This window comes from Acomys russatus, chromosome 14, assembly GCF_903995435.1.
Source record: "Acomys russatus chromosome 14, mAcoRus1.1, whole genome shotgun sequence".
In the NCBI taxonomy this organism is placed as follows: domain Eukaryota; kingdom Metazoa; phylum Chordata; class Mammalia; order Rodentia; family Muridae; genus Acomys; species Acomys russatus.
The window spans coordinates 49,572,896-49,592,771 of record NC_067150.1 but is presented as its reverse complement, the minus strand read 5'-3'; positions in this window follow the sequence as shown (position 1 = coordinate 49,592,771).

Genomic DNA, 19,876 nt, shown 5'->3' with positions numbered 1-19,876 from the left:
TTGGAGTTTTGGTTTGTGGTGGTCACATGTTTTTGACCTTGGAGTGCACGATGGCTGAGACCATACAGTAAGTGAGCAGACCACTGAGGGACTAAGCAGAAGTCACACTGCGACAGGACAGTGTGCAACAGCCACAATTCCCGACTGATGGGTCTTCAGAGGTACACATCTGAGAGCAAATGAGTAGGGTAGGACTGACTTTGAAAGCTTCACAGATAAGAGGTGACATAGGGAATACGCCTTGGGACTCAAGACCTCAGAGGAGATGAGCTCTGGCTTTTTCATCTGTCCCCACTGTCCCCCTTACTCTCAACGAAGCCATCAAATTTTTTCCCACACCCCAGCCTTCTTACCATCTGTGGAAGAACTAACCCAAATCCCTAGCCATTAGGCCATTCCCCTCCTGGTCTCAAAGTCCACCTCACAACTATACCTTTAATGCTCCACCTCCACATGTCTCTTTGATCTAAGCTGGGATTCCCAGCCTTCATCACACTCTCCTGAGACTGCATTCTGGCCCCTGCCCAGGACACTACTCTCTCCTGGTGCAAGAGGCACAGGTCTCCTAGGCCATGCCATAGCCCCCAAGTTCTACACCCAGCTTACCAAGGCTCTGGTGAGCCTTCATGACAGTAGGCACGGAGAAGGGGATGGACCTACACAGGGCTTGGGGTTGGCTGAATGCCTCTGAGTTACACATGGGCACACATGCACTCATGCACACACTCATGCACATGCAACACACACACACATACACACACACACACACACACACACACACACTTCCAAGTGCTACATGGTTCAGGAAGGCCAGTGGGTCCACTGGTTTTGCAGAAGACCCTGGTCCCTGGGTAAGGTACAACCATCCTTCTCACTCTCCAGCTAACAACCCCTTTTTCCTGCTCTCAAAATGTCTGTCTCAGAGAGAGAGAGAGAGAGAGAGAGAGAGAGAGAGAGAGAGAGAGAGAGAGAGAGAGAGAGAGAGAGCGCAAAACAAGAGCAAAACGAGAGGTGGGACGTTTTGGTCTTGGCTCTTCACCCAATGGGCTTTTCCTAGTAACATCTAGGCACAGAACTATGGAAAAGCCCTGGAATCATCACATCCAAAGTCAGTGTCATTAAAGGGCTTGTATTTGGTATAAAAGGTTATTTCAGTACATACCGAGTGCTATCTTGATGTGTTCAGACTTCAGTAGAATACCTCAGCCCAAGTCATCCATAAACAAATGCTTGCCTGTTATCCTAGAAGCCGGATGTTCCTGATGAACCAGCCTGCTTCCATCTTGGGCTTGAAAACCATCTTATACTAAAGACAAAATCCCATTTATGATTAAATCTGCTTCTCAAGGATTGAGCCTGTAACCCTATCTGCAAATGGTTCTGTCCTGCCTGTTTCAGGAAATGACAATCTTGTCTTTGTTTCAAAAAATTACACCCATCTTGCAACTCTTTGTTTCAAAGGGTTGTTATGTCCACCTGTTGTCATGACTACCTTGTTCTGTTCTGCTTCTATAACTCCACCTATTTGCCTGCAAAATACCCCATTTGGAAACCCCCTACCCCTGAGCTGTAAAAGCCCTTCTCTTCCCCATGTCCAAGGCTGACCTCTTGAATCCTCTTCTCTTAAAGGGAGGCAGCCTGTGTACATGACTTAAAAGGCTTGCTTTACTTAATTTGGCCATAATAACTTGGGTTCGTGGTCTTTCTTTTTGCATCTTTGGGATTAACAGTTCCAACACAAGGTGCTGGCTGATTCAATGTGTGTGTTGTGTGTTCTCTCTCCCTGATGGTGTATCCAAGCATGGCAGAGGGGGGTAAGGGCAGCTCCCTTTAAACTCTGTTTAGCTGTTTATTACTGTTGTTTGAGCCAGTGTCTCATATAGCCCAAGCTGACCTGAGACTGCTTATATAGCTTAGGATGACCCTCAAACTTTTATTCCTCCGGCTTTTCCCTCCTCAGTGCTGGGATGACAGGTGTGGGCCACCAAGCCTGGCTTATGCAGTGCTGAGAATCCAACACAGGGTCTCATGGATGCTGTGAAAGCATTCTATCACTGAGTTATTTTCCCAGTTACTCTTTTCATTAGGGTGCTAACCCCATTCATAAGGGTGGAGCCCTCAAGACAATGACACTTGTTTCCCTCAAGACGAACCTCCTCATGCATCGTAAGTTCCACTATATGAACCCAAGGGGACACCAACATAGATGACAGTATTAATTGGAAGCTGCCTGCTGTCCAAGTTTCAACTGTTTGGATGGAAGAGACACACACTGTTGCCATGGCACTGAGAGTTGGGTAGGGACCAGGTATCACTCCCAGGACAGCCTTGGAGGTGCTTCTGCTTTACCTCGAGGGCCTGCTATCATCCTTACCCGACATGGTCCTCTTTAGGGCAGTTCCTTATCTCAAAGACCACCTTAAGGGTCAGTAATGAAGGAGCCACCAGTAGGATGAGATATTAAGGGGTGAGCGAGAGGTTTCATCCATCTTCCCTTTTCCTTATCTAAGCCAGCTATTTCCTCAGGCTCCCTGAACATTCATTCTTCAGAATGGAAGGGGAGGAGTTGGGTGGGTGTTGGGGGTGGGGCTAGGCTGGGCTGGGACACTACTGTTCCTAAGAAGTCAGTCTTCAGGAGTGAGCAGAAGTCATGAAGAGGTTGGGATGCACACATGGAATGCAAAGCAGCAAAGGCCAGAGTCCGGGAATAGGTTGGTACAATGACTAGGTGGAGAGGCGAGGATGCAGGGTCCAGAGCCTGTGAAGAGAGAAGAGCAGGAACATTAGCGTGGCTGTGTGTGTTGCTCTCTCCTGGCAGGCTGGAGCTTTCCCCCTTCTCCACCTAGAAAACTCCCCAGGATCATTCCAGAAATAAGCATCCCAATGTTGTTTTTTTTTTTCTGAACTACCTCATAAAAGAATCTCTTGGGGGTGGGGAATTAATAAGTACCCAAGTCTTAAAGACCTGACCCTCACCTGCAGTGATATGCAAATTGTACCCAAACACCCACAGTGCAGTATTCAGAGGCTGGGAACAAATAGATGCAAATGTATGCAACAATTATGCAAACAAGGGCAGCCCCAGATTAATGGCCCCCATCCTTCAACCAGGCAGCAGCTGTCTCTTTAGGGATAAGCATGGTTGACAGGGCTGGATGGACTCCTATTAGAGGCACTCCTGAGGAAGGGTCAGCTCTCAGGTCAAGAGGGGAGATTGTTCAGACACCTGGCTTGCTGGTCCTCTGCACTGAAAAGTCTGGGTGTGTTTATCATCTTGCCAGGATATTTTCTGATAGGTCCTGGTCTTGAGTCTCAGGGTTTTTTTTGTTTTTGTTTTTGTTTTAACCTTTTATTAATACTTTGTGAGTTTCACATTATGCACCCCAATCCCACTTATCTCCCCAGTCCTCCGTATCTTCCTTTCACCCTTGCAACCTCCCCCAACAAAGAGAACAAAAAATAAAAATTAAGAAAAACCAGCTCGCTCTGGAAGCTGCAGTGTGTCACCGTGTGTCACACAGTATTGCCCAAACAGCTTTACTTGCAAATGTTCATTGCAATGAGTCATTGGTCTGGTTCGAGGCCTCTGGCTTCTGCTATGCCATCAATACTGGATCCTCACCAGGACTCTTCTTAGCTATCCTGTTGTTGCATTGTGTCATGGAGATCCTGTAGCTTTGGCTCTGCCCCTTCCAGCACTCCAGCAGTTCATAGATGGGGTAGATGTTGCGTGGGTCAACTCAAAGCCCTAGATCTGGGCGCATGGGGTAGCCCACCAGCTCTCCTGCACAGGACCAGCTTCTCAGCTTTACCCAAGCTATGGATGGGCCCAGCTAGCTCTCTTATTCTCATGCCCTGGGGCTGGCTCTCCTGTGCCCATACCATTAGAGCCAGCTCTACCTCACTGCCCAAGTGAGGTACAGGGATCCCACTCTCCAAAGTGCCACAGCCAGTGAGGGGCAGGGCCAGCTTTGTGCAGCCTTTGAACATCAACGTGGTCCCAGATACAACCTAGACCAGGGATGTCCACATGTCCTTTGGTGGTAACGTGGGCCATGGACATCAACATAGACCCCTGCAGCTGCAGAGCCATGGACCCAGACATGGCTTTCTGTGGCAACATAGGTGAGGACTTCACTATGGCTTCAGGTGGCAGGCTACTGACATCAGACTGTTCCTCACAACCCTCAGGTCTACAGCTCCACTTCTCTTCATAGTGCACAAACCATTCTGCTTCTCTTGCTCTTCCATCTCTCCCCACATAACTTGCCCATTGTATTGGCACCCACCCCGCCTGTGCTGTGTGGAGGTAGATGGGGGACCTCTGGGTTGTCTTCTACCCCTCCTGTGCTACATGACAGTGGGGCAGGGGCTTGAGTCTCGGTTTTAATGCCAGACACTGTTGTGTGACACTATTCCTAGAGAGCTGAACAAACCTGCTCACCTCAGAGAGAAAAATGATGACACACCAAAGAAAAGAGACCACAAAAGTCCAATTGGTGTTCCTAGGGAGGCATGAGCAAACGTCTACTCACCCAGATCAAAGTAAGCATCTCACCAAAGTTCATCTGGGAACCAATGAGTTCACTAGGGTTACTTACAAAAGTATGGATGAGGTATTACTTACAGGAGCAGAAATGACTCAAAGACAGCTGTATCGCCAAAGTCCACCCCAGCATGGGTGAAGAACTCATGAAAACTGAAAACTTGGAGCACACCGCATGACTTGCAGGCAGCGCAACAGATTAGAGAGTATCTCCTCCAGGTAGATTAGATGGTCTGAGCCTCTTCTAGGTAGCCTAGTGGTCTCTGCATCTTCCAGGCAGCTCAGATTGTTTGACTGTCTTCCAACAGTCTTTACTATTTACATAAGCCTGGAGAGGGAGGAAATTTAGCACTTCTAGTCAGTTTCAGGGACTTCCTAAAGCTTCTGCATTGTTTACTTCAAGCTTCTCTGCTGAATAGAAAATTTTGTGAGTATGGGAAAGAACTTCCTTCCAAGGTGGAATGTTTTATCTGGGAGGAAACTGCTACGCAATAGGCACTGAACTTTGGTGGTATGATGGTGATGACAGGGACGGTGAAGGTGATGGAGGTGAACGGAGCAATAATGGTGAAAATAACAATGGGAAATGTAGATGGTTGTTGACTATGGTAATGCCATTTTGTAAAACTATTTCATTGTGGTTAAACAATGACAATTCTTGAAACCAAAGTAATTTAGTTCCTAGAACTAAAGAACCTTGTTAATCTAGAGTCTGTCTCCACCCTATTGACCACCATACCAACCACCCTCTAACAGCCAACCACAAGAGATGTTTATTGATCACCTGACATTCTTTTCTTTAAAAAAAAAAAAAATCCCACATTCTTTTAACTGTATTTCTCTAGGTAGTCCCAGCAACAGCCAATGTGAGCTCCAAGGTGAAGATTTTCAGTTCCCTTTTCTTACTTCCTCTTCTGCTCTTCGATTACTCCAGTCTATAACAGACAATAGCTCTGATTTTCTTACAATAGATACTCCCAGTCTGCAGGTCTTTTCCCTGATAAAGCCTGTGCTATCACTGATTTGCTCACTCCTCTGTCTGTCTTTCCTTCTCTCCAAGCTCACAAGGTCCTTGATTTAAGATGGTTCAATACAGAACTTCTCAGTTTTACAGAGATGCCAATGTGATACACATGCTGTTAAAACCATAATTTGAAATTTTGCTTTTTCACATTTGTTCTGTTTTTCAAGGCACTAAAGTTGAGCCTAAGTCTTCATTCATGTTAGGCAAATGCTCTGTGTGTGTGTGTGTGTGTGTGTGTGTGTGTGTGTGTGTGTGTGTGTGTGTGTATTTTTTTTAAACAGGATCTAGCTAAGTCACCCAGGCTGTCCTTGACCTTAAAGTCTTCTCCTGCCTAAGTAGGTGAGATTACAGGTCTTCATCAACAGACCTGGCTTAATTTTACGTTTTCGTTTCTTCTCAGACTAACCATAGCCAGCAGCACATCGTTTTCCACTGTGCCCCTAAACTGTGATGGTCTGTACGTTCCGTGTTGAGGCATTTTTACCTTAGGGCATTTTTAGTTTATAACGCTTGTCCAGGCATAGTCCCATCGTAAGCTGAAGAGTGTGAAGCTGAGAAGATGGCAAGGGTGGAGGTGAAGGGGAAGATGTTGGTGATGGTAGGGATGTGTGTTATCGTTATGAAATTACACGCTGTGCAACAGGTGTGGTACGAGGGAGTTTATTATTGTGAGAAGCGCAAGGGGGAGAGGGAGAGAGGATAGTTCTTGAGCAAACTAGGAGAGCGGCAAAGAATCAGAGGGGTAAGCAGAGAGAGAGAGAGAGAGAGAGAGAGAGAGAGAAGGGGGAAGTGCAAGAGAGAAATGAGTGGCAGGTTTGTCCTTTTTTCCTGGGCCCCTAGTGGCAGTGGCAGGTGATGACATCAGAGGTTGCCAGGCAACCTAGAAACAGGCTAGCAGATCAGCTGGGTGAACTAACAATGCGATCAATAGCAATGATGGTGACAACAGAGGTAAGAGTGACTTTGGGGATGGTAATTGGTACAGGAACAGTGGCCGTGCTGGCACTAGTAATTGTAACAAGGGGCAAGATGCTGTGTGTATATGTGACAGGGCAAGACAGTGGAGAGGTTCCTCCATCCTGTATTCTTGCTGACGACGCTTTCAATTTGACTTGAATTTGATCTCCTTCATGGACAATCCCACAGAATATTACCCAAATCTATTTTAAGAACACAAGGTCAAGATGCCCTAGCCAACTTGGCTTCTGTTAAACTGCTTGCTTACGGAGTGGGATACCAGGATGTGCCAAACACTTGGCACTAGACTTGGGTCCTGAATAACTTGCGTGTAATCCAACCAGCTGGAATAAACACCTTCAATTGGCTCTAAACTGGGTTTGAGTGGTTATCTCTAGTTGGTTCCCTGACCCATAAGGAAGAGACAATAGAGGTCATGATAATTACTGTCACAGAAAGGATGCCACTGAAGAGGTAAGGGCTGTTCTCCCAGGAAAGGGAGCCTCTGCAAAAGTATTAACTCCTTACTACAGGACCAGCCCCAGGGAGATGCTGGCCACAGTCAGGAATCAAATGTCTCTCTGATGTCTTTCAAACCTAAAACTAGCTATGTTCCACAAAACCAAATATGAAGACGAAAATTTCTAAATATTTAATAGTCATATTTAAAAAGTGAAAAGAGCCAGGCATAGTGGAGCAGGCCTATAATCTCAGCCTTTGGAGGACAGGCAGGCAGAATAAGCCAGCCTGGACCACACAGCAAGATCCCATCAAAAGAGCCGGGCGTGGTGGCGCACGCCTTTAATCCCAGCACTCGGGAGGCAGAGGCAGGCGGATTGCTGTGAGTTCGAGGCCAGCCTGGTCTACAAAGTAAGTCCAGGATGGCCAAGGCTATATAGAGAAACCCTGTCTTGAAAAACCAAAAAAAAAAAAAAAAAAAAAAAAGATCCCATCAAAAAGTAAAAAGAAACAAGTAGACAAATTTATTTAATCCATAATATATATAACATTATTTCAATATGTAATCAATATAAAGTCACCCATGAAATTTTGGCAGGGTTTTTTTGTTTGTTTTTGGTATTGTGTTTTCATAATCCATGCCCATCATCTTCTGGTTTGCAGTGCTCACTCTTACACATTGCCTGCCCTATAGGTTGGTGACTTCCAGGAGTCCCATAGCAGCTGTGACTAAAGGGTCTGAGGAGCTTGAGGTCTGTGTCCTGAGAACTGAGCCTGTAGTGTGCCCACAAGGGCTGTCTTCCGACCTCCTGCTGGCTCTAGGCTGCTGGCTCACAGTGGGGTGCCGTCCTACAGAGGCTTTGTTTTACATCCTCTTCAAACTCAGTCCTAAATGCCATCTGAGATGCTAATCTGCACCCCTAGAGCTCTTTGCCTGAGCCACACCCCTCCTGACTGGCAGAGAAGGCCCTAGGCCCTACAAGAGGATACAAAGGAAGCCAGGTGGTACCAGGAAGAGGGTAAGAAAGAAATTGAGACCGGGACCATATGGCAAAGGTACAGGTGTGGGATGCAGGAGACAGGAGATGACAGGGGCCAGAGGGGAGTCTGAGAAGAGAAAAGAAGGAATAGGCCGGGCAGTGGTAGCGCACACCTCTAATCCCAGCATTTGGGAGGCAGAAACAGGTGGATCTCCGTGAGTTAAAAGCCAGCATGGACTACAGAGTGAGGTCCAGAACAGCCAGAGCTGTTACACAGAGAAACCCCGTCTCGAAAAACAAAAACAACAAAAAAGAAGAAACTAATAGCTGTGTGCATGCGTCCCTGCACAAGCACATGCGCGCGCACACACACACACACACACACACACACACACAGAGAGAGAGAGAGAGAGAGAGAGAGAGAGAGAGAGAGATCAGGATGTGAAGCATGTTTATCTGGACACAGACAGGACCGAGAGAGCTGGGAAGTACCTACTCCGGTGTGGTTAAAGATGTGGGCAGCAGTCTTTTGAAGGTGGCCCAAGGGAGCTCAGCCTAAGGTAAGGCCTTTGTGCCAGAGGTCTGTGAAGAGAAGGACTTTGAGGAGGACGGGTTAGGAGCCACAGGGCTCCCTCTGTGTGCCTTAGAGATGCCCAGGCAGCTCCCCCAGAAGGGTTTCAGTACATGCCTTTTCGATGGACGCTAGTCAGATGGGCGCTGCTTGTTGTGCCCATACACACACTACTGTCCTTCCGTGCAGGTGTGACAAGGTCTGAGGGTTGAGCTGTATCCCTCAGCTCCTCCAAAGCCAGCTTAGAATTCACAGACCCCTGCGAACCAATACAAGGCTTGTGTGAGAACTACACGACTGCCCCCCCCCCCTCCGGGAATAAGCAGCCGTTGGCAGACAGTGCCTTTGGGCCAAGCAAAAAGTACCCAGTGTGAGCTAAGATGCCGAGCCTCGCTTCCTCTCAGTGGCAGCCGAGCATTCCAGCAAGGCCCTTCATTCCGTTTCCCAGGGTTGTGGGAGACTGGGTACTGTATACGGGTCAGACTCAAAAGACACAAGCCATCGAGCATTTCTCTCTGTCCCTCCCTCTTCTGCTGGACCAGAAGCCCAGAGCTGTGGTGCTAAATGAAATGAGGCACAGGTGGCATAGCCGAGGGGTACCTCTTCCTACCGTTCTCATGTCTCCCCATTTCTCCCTCCACCTTCTTGCCACCGTTTGGTGAGAACTCCTGTGATTACCTTCAGGGCTCGCTTAAATTATGCAAGCTAACCCACCACCCCACTCTAAGATCCTTAACAATCACATCTGAGAAGCCTTTTTGCCATACCAGGTCCGGGGCTAAGGACACAGTTGGCCTTCTGCTATGGCCTTTCTCATCTCCGGCCAACCGTCCTGTTAAAACTGCCCCCACCTGGGTGAGCTCCTCCTATCCAAGGACAGGTGGAAGGGCTTGGCCGTGAATGCCTGCCTCGGTACCTCATAACCCCTGAGTCCTGATGGTGTGTGGCGTCCCGCTTCTAGGAAGGCATAAGCAGCCTGTCTCCTTTTTTCTCTGCCTCTAAATATAGTGGCTTTTCAAGACGTTGCTGCTTCAGGAAGCCTTCCCCAGCGCTGACAGTACAGCTGCCTCTCCTTTGGGATTGCTCACTGGTACCTCTGCTGGGCACACCCCACAGCCTGCTGTGTTCACACATCCATCAGCCCTTGCTGCCACCATCTCCTCTCTACCTTAGCTTAGGTCTTTCTTACCCCCTCCCCCTCTCCCCACCTCCGCAGCTGCAATGCCTAGTAACGGGGTCTGCTCCCCTGGAGAACAGGGGCTTTGTCTGTGTCCAATCAATCAAATAAATGTTTACAGAACTGGGTCATGCTGAGCCATTCCAGAATTCCCAAGGAAGAGGACAAAAGTGCAAGGTGGCAGCTGAGTGCTTTGACTGTTCCCTGTGAATCAGTGTAGGCTGTGGCACTCTGGGGGCCACCAATCCAGGCCAGTAGCAGGTGGAGTGGCAGGAGGCTGTCCCTGCAAGGCCACCTACTTGTTCCCCCTGGCTCAAAGCAATGTCATCCCAACTTCCCAGCTCCCTCCCAGCTCATCTTTCCCAATCCCAGGTTGCTTCAAGAAGTTTTCTGTTTTCTGCACTCTTCAGAATGGCACGCCATCTCTGGCTAGCCTTCCCTCTTAGCCTTTTGATGCCACATTGCTTTCTGCTTTTGTCTTTTTCCCAGATCACCAAACAGCAACCCCGTGGTGCTCAGTCCAGGCGACTCCACTGAGTCATAATTGTAACGGGCTCTCTGTTGCTCCTGCCTGGCACCCTTGCCCTCCAGCCCCTCAACCTCTCTTCATGAGGGCATTCTCTGATCTCAGCCTGAACCTGGCCTGCGTGTAAGTTTGACTGGGGGAAGTCAGGGAGAGATTAACACCCAGGAGCTGCCCTGGATGGGAGATAGGAGCTGGTGGGTAAATACTCCAAGCTGTTCCTGCCTGGATGGGAGAGTCTTGAGACCTGGCCTGCAGTTAGAAACCCACTGAAATCCATTGAGTGCCAGCAGCCCTCAGTGGTGGCCTGCTCATTAGCACAGTCTCATCCACCACCTTTCTGATGTCTCACTTCCTTGCTCATGTTTCCTAAGGCCATCTTACAGGTCACCAAATCCTCTGAGTTCCGGGATTGCAGGCATGAGCCATGACACCCATCTTACTCTCCTTTCTTAGGACAACACGGGAGAGGAAGCCCAGGGATGTGTGGGTCCTGCTGGGTAGTTTTGCCTCCTGACTTCATCCAGTACTTGGGGTTGAGGGTCTGGGATTGAGGCCCTTCCCCCCTGTATAGGATGTGCCGACATCAGTTTGTTTTGGCTTGAAAAAAAAAAATCGAACGTGCACATCATTTCCCAAGTACACCAAGTGTCATGGTGAGAGCCTGAAGTTCACTGTGGTGGGAGTATCACAGCACAGGAATTGGCAATGGCTACAGCCCCTCTTCCTAGTGTGCTACCGTAGCCTTTACCTACCTCCCACATGCTAAAGCCTTTGGTCCCTAAATCTCCTTGAGGCTTTCTCTCTCTCTCTCTCTCTCTCTCTCTCTCTCTCTCTCTCTCTCTCTCTCTCTCTTTCTTTCTTTTAAAAGATTTATTATGTATACAGTGCTCTGCCTGCATGCACACCTACATGTCAAAAGAGGGCATCATATAGCATTATAGATGGTTGTGAGCCACCATGTGGTTGCTGGGAATTGAACTCAGGACCTCTGGAAGAGCAGTTGGTGCTCTTAACCTCTGAGCCACCTCTCCAGCCCCTCCTTGAGGCTTTCTAACAGTTGCTCCGGGTCTCACCTGTGAGGATGCTTCTAGAGACAGAGCAGAATCTCATGCCTGGGGGGAAATGGACGTTTGATGGATGTCCCAGGAATCCTTATGTCCTTCCACCCAGGCAGTGTGACTAGAGAGCAGCACATCTGTCCAAATGCCAGGAAAAAGTCATTCATCCTAGACTCAAGGAGGGAAGTGACTGGTTCCTGGGCACCATGGACTCATGCTTTAGACAGGCCCCTGGCATCTAACTGTGGATTTATGGCCTACGCAGCCTCTTGGCATCTGGCACTGTGGTTTGGTGCCTTAGGCACCCTGTGTGGCGTAGGTAGCCTCCTGGCCTCTAATATTGTGGACTGGTGGTCTATGCAGCCTCCTGGCCTCTAATACTGTGGCTTGGTATTCTATGCAGCCTCCTGGCCTCTAATATCGTGGACTGGTGCTCTGTGCAGCCTCCCAGAATCTGGCACTGTGGGTGAGTAGCCAAGCTTTTCTCTCATGCTCCTGCTGAGCTCCGGAGAGTCTAAGTCACTCACATGCAAAGAGCCAGGGAGCTTGTGGCGCTGCATCTGTAGATAGGAGATTTTTATTCTAACTTTATAATTCTCTACCACTTTCTCTGGGAAGCTGAGTCCCAGACGCCCTCAGCTCTGTCACTTTGAAGGATGACAAGGCAAAGAGAGAGTGAGGCTGGAGAATAGGGAATTAGGTGGAAGAGATTTCACAGATGAACATTTGACAGGTGGCAACGTCAACATCAAAAGACCGGAAGCTCCTGGCCCACCTGGGCTCTGTTCAACCAAAGGAGCATGCTCAGAAACTCCAGGTACTTTATATAAACTTGAGAGAGGCAAGTACCACGTAAATGACACATAAAAGGTTATGCCATGCCATTCCTCATTTCTCCTCTCTCCCTCTCTTGGAGCTGGGCCACAGGCTGGGTCTGGTGCACTTCCAAGTTTGTCTATATTTCTCCTTTAATAAACTATCTCCTTTGCTGCAAGTATCCATGTGTCTCTGAGCAATTCGTTGTAAAGAGACATTAGAGCCTGGAGTCTGGGAAGGTGAAGGAAGAAAAAAGGAACTGGGAGGAGTCAGGGATGTACAGATGAATGCCAGCAGCAGCAAGATTCTAGGGTGTGGTAGTCCCTGGGACTCAGTGACATGGGGGAAGTTGTGTGAGCCCTGCACTTTTGTCTTGTCCTTTGAGACCCCCAGACTCAAATCCACATGTATAACATCTTAGAAAGCCAGCCATGACAGTATGGTGAGTGGTCCTGGCCTAGCTTTCCTTGAGCACTTGGAAATGGGTGTCAGACTTCTGGAGGTGAATTAATCATGGCCTGTGGGAATCAGACTCATTTTCTTTGTCTCTTTTCCTCTCCCCAGCTTATGGCACTCTATGGATGGGACCCAAGAGAGTCCATAGATCCTCTGAGAGATGTATGCATTGACAGACTTTAGAGTGGGAGGCAGCTACCAGGTAACCGTCCATATATAATCTGTGAGATGCTTGGATTTCACTCGTGGCTTGATGGCCGATGGCTCATGTTATCATGGGGTTGACCTCACCACAGGCTTCAAGAAGTAACCATGTGCCTTTGTCACGATCTTGGCTAGTGATGTCACTAAGATGGCAACGATCGTGTAAGCCAAGATTGCAACCATTCATGTGACTAGACAAAGTGGCAGGGCTCACACAGCTGTTTAATGTCCCCCAATGACACTGAATCCCACGGCATCATCACGCCGCACTGTGCTACCGGCATCCGTTTGTACATCCTCGTCTTCTCCTGCCCAGCATCACAGACACAGTTGGTCCAGACAGGACTCCAACACAGGCACTACAACAGCTCTTTCCTGCTGCCTCCTCACACCTGAGACAACCTCCCCAGGCCTGACCCTCCCTGAAGGTCCCAGGGATGGGGAAAGGGGATTTTGTAGAGTATTGAATCCATTCCCTACCCGATCGTCCCAGCCCACAGCTTTGCACGCTAACACCTCCCGGTGTCCCAGGCTTCATTTCATTTCCCCATAGGGATAATCCCTAATGGGACAAGGGTTTGAAATCTGGGTCCCATCCCAATGGACATAAATGTTAAAGAGTAAGACACTCCATCAGGGTTGCCAAAAGTCCACACTGAGTGCTGTCCTGATTCTCTGCCTGAAGACTAATTTCCCCTCCCTGAGGGGGAAAAAAAAAAAGAACTCAAGTCATGCTAAAACAATAGATTCTTTGCTGTCTCAAAACTTGTAACTACAGACCACGCTTGCTTACTTCTGTCATATCCTAGCTGCTCTCAATTCCTTGCTGTTTATTTGCCATACACAGTCCTGTCCCCATGGGGACAGAGATGATTCTTCAAAGGAGAACCCCCCCCCAACACACTTGCATGGTTTTAAATTTTCAATTAAAATTTTTATGTGTATGAGTATTTTGTATACATATATTTCTGCATTATCATGTGTGTGGCTGGTACCCTTCGAGGTCAGAAGAGGGCATCGGATCCCCTGGAATGGCATTACAGATGGTTGTGAGCTGCCATGTGGATGCTGGGAATCGAACCTGAGTCCTCTGGAAGAGCGGTCAGTGCTCTTAACCGCTGAGCCATCTCTCCAGGCCTGCAAGCCCCTTTCTTAAACACTATTAATCTGAGTGGCAATTTTAAACAAAAGGACCAAAGCAATCCATACAAGCAAGTTGTCTCCTGTCCAAAACTAACAGCCTCATAGCTCAAGATAATAGGATAATGTTTGGTTTTATGCCATTACTCTTTTGGGTGAGGGTTGTTTGCTTTTTTTTTTTTTTTTTTTTTTTTAACTTCTTTTATACAAATATTCTTCTACCAAGAGGAATGAAATACCTGGGAGGTGCTGATGGCAGGGATTTTGACCCAGTGTTTTGGGATCCAGGGGTGGGGGCTTGGGGGTGGGAGATGGTGGGTGGGTGGCTGTAAATTCTGGTTTAAAGTAGAGCATATAGGAGCACAAACCAGTATATAGAATCCATTTGTCGCTGTCCTCAGGGACACACACACACACCTATCCCCCCACCCCAGCCCCCCGCTAAGACTGTTTATATGTAGAATCTGAAGACAGGAGGCGGGGGTTCTAGCAGTGTGGTCTTGGGGTATCTATTTTCAATCTAGAAGCTCTGGTGCTTGTCTCTTTCTCCCTGGGATCATGATGGGACATTCCTCTTCTGTTTCCTTGGATTCCCCACCATGTTGTGTGTTGTGTCCTCTAGAGTTGGGACAAATTTAATCCTGAGAACCTAAAAAAAAAAAAAAAAAAAAAAAAAAAAAAGAAGCCAATGTTTTACTGTAACCCTACTGCCTGGCCTCAATACAACTAGGATAATGGGAGAAATGTGGCCAAAAGATGGGAGCCTTTTAAATTATAATGGCATCCTACAGCTGAATTTATTCTGCAAGAATCAAGGGAAATAGCCTGAAGTGTCTTAGGATCATACTTCCATGGCTTCTACCAGGAAAGGGAGCCAAGCAAAGAAAAACCTAAGGGGAAACATCAAACATGTGTTATCTCAGGCAATCCCTGGCTACGGCCAAAAAAACAAACAGGCACCAGGGCCGGAGTGAAGTGTCTCTTCCCACCCTACAGAGCTCCCATCCTACATCCACATTCCCCCATATACTCCAAGTCACCACACAAAAGGGAACCTAGCCCTATAAGGCATGCTGTGAGTGTGGACTCTGCTCAACCATCCTCTCAGGTGCCTGTGACAGACACCTGTGACACTCCATAAGGGAAGTTCCTGGTCCCCTGAAGCCAGCTCAAGCCCACGCCCTCTCTTCAGTCACAGACCTCCAATACCATAATGGGGCCTGAAGCTTCTCTGAGGACCCATCCAGACTTACAGTAACTCACAGACCTCAGCTTTAGCTTATCAACCTACACAGAAAGACCTGTGCCCCAGGCTTGCTTCTTGCTGTACACAGAGGATCTGAGAGGAAGCTGGAGAGCAGGCGGATGACTCAGAGTCCTAGTGTCCCTCAGCCCAGGACCCATGGCATTCTAGATCAGAAACCCACGGGTTGGAGTGATAACATCCCCGAGGGAACTCATAAGTATAAAATAATGATATGATATTCTTGCCTTACTGCAAGAATGAAAAACTGCATTAAGGGCTGTTAACTATGACAAGATCAGAGAAGCCACTCAAGGAAGGGAACAGAATCCTGCTCTATTTCTCAACAGGCTATCAGAGGCTTTCAGGAAATTTACCAATGGAGAGTTCTCACACATACACACCCAATGGGCAAGCTCTTTCAGGTCAGCATTTTATTAGCTAGCCGGCCTCTGACATCCACAGATAGTTTCAGAGCTCAGACTTGCAGGAGGTGAGGAGAGAAGAGAAGAGCAAGAGACCTAAATGATTGAGCTATTGGCCAGATCTGCCTGCCAAAGAATCCCAATATTAGTTCTCAGAGACCAGAAGGCCACACTCAGGCTTGCTTCAAGTACAAAAGCCCAGGCCCCTGAGCATGTGACTGCCATGTCCAGGGAGTAAGAACTTAAGGGCCTGGCACTGGAAGGCAGATCATCCCCATCCTAAAAGTAAACAGGGTCCAACCCCAAGTGTCATGGCTGCCTTACAGAACTGAGGGTCCAGGGAGCAGGCTGGCTCTTGTTCTGATATTTTGATCTCTGTCGAAGAACTTCAAGCTACATTAGACATGGCAGGTAAGAAAATTAATTTGTTTATAGATACTGGGGCCACTTACTGAGTCCTTGCCTTTTTCTATGGAACCCTTTCCTATTGATTTGTTGATATGGTAGGGGTAGAGGGAACCCCCGCAAAGACATATCTTAGGGACCTAGTTTTGCCAGAAGGAGCCATTATGAATATGTGGACATTTTGATTTTTATTGATATGTTGCTCTACAAAGGCAAATCCAGACCAAACTACTATCAGAATCATACATTGCCTATCCACTCAAGACTCCCAAGTCTCCCGGGGGGGAAAAAAAAAAAAGGCTAAGACAACTCATCTGGAAGTGCAGTATTTGTGATACATTTTAACTCTGGGGACATGACAGTTATCCCCATCTTGAGTCATAATTGAACTAGGCCCATAAAAGATAAAACAAATGTCTCAGATTCTACATTCTTTAATAGAAACAACCCTTTAACAGAGAAGTGGGCTCTCATGGAGGCCCTACCAGTGGGCATGCTCAGTGGCAGGAAACTGGGCCTTGCCTCGGGATGTTAACTCAACAATTAGGAACAGAGCTGAGGCCTGTGGCATTAAAAAGAAAGAAAAAAAGAAAGAAATAGGATGCTGTAGCATCAGAGTGAGTCCCTCCTCTAAGAGCTGTAGCAGCCACAGCTCTGCTAGTTAAAAACTTCTGAGCTATCTTTGAGGCAAGCATTAGAGAAACCTTCATACTCCATTAAGTAAAGGCCATGCTAGAATTAAAGGGACAAGTATGGTTAATGGGAGTACACCAGCAAATTGTCAGGCCATTCTTTTAGACAACACAAAGGTAACTAAGGAAATTTGTGGCACCCTAAATCCTCTCTCAATTGGGCCCACGGAAACTTTGAATCTGTCACTCTTCTGTACTGAGACCATCTTCATCTATCCCTGACATAAATGACCAGCCCTTGGACAACCTAAAGGGGTCCGACCTACTGGTGGGAACAATTGTGTTCTTTTTTGGTTTTGTTTTTATCTTTGTTTTCTTGAGACAAGGTTCCTCTGTGTAGCCTTGGCTGCCCTGGACTCGCTTTGTAGACCAGGCTGGCCTCGAACTCAAAGGGATCTGCCTGCCTCTGCCTCCTCAAGTGCTAGGATTACAGGCATGCACCCCTGTGCCCAGCTTGCAATTATTATTTTTTTTGTTTTGTTTTTCGAGACAGGGTTTCTCTGTGTAGCCTCGGCTATCCTGGACTTGCTTTGTAGACCAGGCTGGTCTTGATCTCACAGGAATCTGCTGAAGGCGTGTGCCACCACGCCCGACCTGCAATTATATTCTTAAAGGACAACGTAAAGTAGGCTATTCAGTGGTCAAGAAGAAAACAATGCTTGAGGCTTCCCTGTTCTACCTTAGCATAAAAGAAGAGGCTCGTTCTGGGGAAAAGAAAAGATTCACACTGATTTTTTGTTTGTTCGTTTTTTGTTTGTTTGTTTTTTTGAGACTGGGTTTCTCTGTGTAGCCCTGGCTGTCCTGGACTCACTTTGTAGATCTGGCTGGTCTCAAACTCACAGCAATCCACCAGCCTCTGCCTCCCGAGTGCTGGGATTACAGGCGTGCACCACCACACCTGGCAGATTCACACTGATTTTAAGTGTGCCTTCATGGTCTCACTTGTCCATATGCCATCTATAAAGAATGAGGAGCAAGTTTTTAAATGGCTCTTACTTATCTATTGTGCGTGCATGCACCGTGGCATCTGTACAGAGGCGTGAGCACAAACTATGGGAGTTGGTTCGCTCCTTCTTCCCTGTTGGTTCCTGAAATTGAACTCCGGTTATAAGGCTTGGCAGCGAACACCTTTACCTGCTGAGCCATCTTTTTAACTCTAAGAGCGAGGACTATTAAAACAACAGCTCGCCCTAAAACCCAAACAAGAAATTCTAGATCTATTGGAAGCTATTCCGCTTGCCAAACAAGTGGCAGTGCTCGTTGCAAGGGCTACCAGAAGCACATGGTCCAAGAAAATAGGCTGGCAGACAAGGACACAGAAAAGGCAGTCTTACAGATCCCCTGAGAGCTGTCACTGTCCCTCCAAAGAAGGATTACATAAATCCAAACTATACTCCTGGGAGAGACAGTGGGCTCTAAAACAAGGGGGCAACCAAAGGGGATCATGGACCTGTATAGAGAATTAAACAATTCTCCCCCAGCTCCCTAGTGGAAAATAATTAAGGGAATACATGACTCAATCCTCTTGGGGAGAAATGCCATCCTCGAAATGGTACGTCAATTGAGCCTAGAGCAGGAAAAAGAGTTAAGAGTATGTGTCTGCACTATGCATACGTTACAACTCGGGCCATTCTCGTCCTCCTCTACATCTTAAAGAAATCCAGAACAGGAACTGAACCGGGTGAGGCCGGCTGGGCACGTAGACTTTACCCACAAGCCTCCTCCTGCCAGCTGCAGGTATCTGTTAGTGTTTGTAGACATCTTCACTTTCCCCAGTAGGACTGGAAAGGCCACTGAGCCGCCCCTCTCCAAAGGAAATAATCCCACGGCTTTGTCCTTTCTCCTCACAGCGCAATAATGGACCGTCCTTTAAATCACAGGTGACCCAGTCTATACTTAGGGCTCTACAGATAAGAATTTATCAACACTCTCTTTGCTTAGTGATCGCAATCATCAGGCAAAGCTGAAGGGCTGAACTGAACTATTAAACAGATCCTAGCAAAACTTTTTCAGGAAACCTCAGTCCCTAAAACTATTGGCCATGGCCCTCATGAGCATTAGAACAGCTCCAAATCAGACACCACCAAGCTCAGTTCCTGTGAGTTATTACATGAAGACCTTCACCCACACTAGAGCTGGTCTTCGACTCTGAGGTCAAGCAGATGGCTCAAAACATAACGAACCTAGGGCAAGTCTGACAAGCTTTATGGGAACATAGGAACAAGGTTATGCCCGGTGCAACATGTGGGACCACAAAGATTGTAGCTCTGGAGACTGGGTCCTCCCTAAACTGAGAAAGAAAGACCTATAGGAGAGTAAGGTCCTCAGCAGAGGGGATTGTATTAAGTGCTCCTTACCTGATGGCTGTGGAGCTGTGGGGAGTAAAGGCTGGCCTCATCTCTCCAGGATAAAACCAGTGATGTCACAATAGAAGATCCTGCTGGAACACTCGGAAGAAGGCCTGCTCCTGTGAGCCAGCGGAAGATCTCAAAGGTTTTCTTCACATTTCAAAATTAAGTGACACCTTGATGGTCACTGGCTTGGATTTTTCTGTGACATCCCTTCGTGGGATCCTCTTGCTTCGTCTCTAGGATTCCCATTACCTAAGACGGTGCATGAGAGCCCGCCTTCCCTGATCAAGCTAAACTCTTTCATCCTGCTTGTAATTTTTCTTCCTCATTCTACAAAACAAGACATCTACTGGTTCCTATTTTAAACAAGATGGTTGGCCTTACTGATTCCTCTGACTGCTGGCTTTGCCCTAAGATGCAACAGCTGTACCAAGAACAAGCATCTCTCAGAGACCCTCCTAATCAGTATGGAGGAAATAGCCCATGCCAGGCCTTTTAATACACCCTATAAAACAAAAACATCAACCATGGAGTGGGAGGTAGCCCAAGTCCCAGGATCCACATGGGAGGCTGCTTCTTTGGGATTTATCTTTGAGCCAGGGGGCCACATATAGACTCTCAAAAAAAAAAGGTGGGGGGGCAAGTTTGTTTTTCTCATTTTGATAGAACTGGCCCGTTCACAGGGATGCTAAATGTCTCCCTGCTCAATTTCAGTGTATGCAAAGGCAAAGAAGGAACCACACCGGAAACCAGAGCGTGATGAGAACTCAGAGTATAATCTAATCTTCTCTCTGTCCTGGGGCAACAGATGTTTAACTGTTCTCAGTAGCCATGCTGAATCGGCAA